Source organism: Perognathus longimembris, chromosome 26 (assembly GCF_023159225.1).
Source record: "Perognathus longimembris pacificus isolate PPM17 chromosome 26, ASM2315922v1, whole genome shotgun sequence".
NCBI classification, from domain to species: Eukaryota; Metazoa; Chordata; class Mammalia; order Rodentia; family Heteromyidae; genus Perognathus; species Perognathus longimembris.
In genome coordinates, this window is record NC_063186.1 from 4,085,050 (window position 1) to 4,087,127 (window position 2,078).

The window sequence follows — 2,078 nt, forward strand, 5'->3', positions numbered from 1 at the left end:
TAACGCCAACAGAACCAGCTTCCTCCAAATCTGCAACCGCACCAAATAATGAATTTCCTCAGAACTGACAATGCAGCATTTAAAAACTAAAAACCATCCTATTTAACAGACTGTTGTTCTTCAAGGAAAAGTGACTGGTCCCTGATACTGACTGATACACTTGAAAAACAGTTGAAAGATCTATATTACTCACCTTTTGGCGAAGTATTAAAACAAAGACATTAAAGCTATAATGCTAGTGTCTTATTATCTGGACATGGAATTATTTCTGAAAAATTGCTAGATTCCAAGACAAGAATTTCATGTAACAGAAAACACAGGAGAGGACCATAGTGGGTATATGGAGACAAGGCACGGAAGGAGTAAGGGTTAGGAGGCTTTATTACAGTTGAATCTTTTCCTAGTGTGCACTGGTTAAAAACATAGGTTCCGGCAGATGGTTAACTCAGGGGAACTCAACTGCTGCTGTAGGCTTCTCACTTTTCAAAAGGAAACACTGACTTTGAACTTGAGGTGGTCTGGTATTCTTGCCTAAGGCTACTGTAGCTGACTTTCCTTGAATCAAGGGACCCTAGGGATGGGGGTGAAATTCCACACTTCTTGACAAGAAGGGAAAAAAAAAAAAGTGTTGAATCTGCCATGGGGAAAAGGTACTTACATAAACCACGGTGACCTTTCAACTTCAGAATTACCTGACAGCATTACATCTGGAGATCATTTATGTGCCCACGTATCTATAAGGATGACTTATTCTAACAACCTAAGCTGCTCATCTCCTAAGCCTTATGGTTCTTCCTACACTGACAATGTGCTCAGGCTTCCCGTAATATTTAATGGTGAATCTGCGAAAGCCTCCAGTCACGCAAGGTTCATATTTTAACATGCCTGCGCGTACAAGTACTGTTCTCAACTTACAACACTCAGGGATGTTACAGAAAAAAGAAAAAAAAAAGGATAAAGTACATAGCACGTTCATGTCCATAATAAATAACTTTAATAAACCAAGAAACGCTCAAATAGAGTAAGAATTAAAAGCTTTTCAGAAGCAAATGTAATAAACATGAGAAGAAAAAACAGGCCTTCATGTCTTAATAGTATTTACTGATGTTACTTTAGTAGGAAGAAACAGGGCTGCCACCCGGTGGCAAGTTAGTCTTCAAATGTGTGTGTGTGTGTGTGTGTGTGTGTGTGTGTTCGGGTCCTGGGGCTTGGACTCAGGGCCTGAGCGCTGTCCCTGAGCTTTTGTGCTCAAGGCTCACGCTCTACCACTTGAGCCGCAGCGCCACCTCTGGCTGTTTGCTGGTTAACTGGAGATTCGAGTCTTGTGGACGTCCCTGGCCAGAATGGCTCAGACCCACAATGCTCAGATCTCAGCCTCTTGAGTTGCTACAGTGACAGATAGGCTTGAACCACCAGTACTGGCCACACAGTCAATTCTAAATAAATGTGAACCTCACTCAACTGTCATTCAGAAACGTACTTCCTGGTTTTCACTTCTCAGTCTTCACGCTTAAATGTTTGCTAAAAACAGTAGAATTTTCCTGCCTCCTCATGCTCCTGGCTTGTCTCACTTGCCCCTAAAACAACTTTATAGAGTAACACTAGGAGAAAAGTGACACTAGAGCCATCATTGTCATTTTTTAAAAGCTAAATAACTCAGAGACTTCTTTATTCCCTTCAAGAACCAGATGAGAAAAATCATCCAAAAATCTTAAGAATTGACTTGTGTTTCAACAGCTGTGAATTAAAACTGTACAAGTTATTTTCTACCCTACTTCACACCCGTTTTGTGGTACACTGAAGACAATGCATAATTTTTAAGAATGGCACATACAACATACCTGGTATTTACACTTGTGATAAATGCAGTCATTTCTAATTTTCCATTTATTATTGCTATTTAGTCACAAAAGATTAACACTCTTCAAGAAATTTATTTTAGCATATGCCATATATAATTTTATATGAAGAGAGTCCATGACAAAACTAACAAGGTATCTTCACAAGGAAATAAAGGAAAGGCAGTAAAGAACTTCTTCCTTATAAAGACTTCTAAGCTTCATCATTTGATTTTTTTC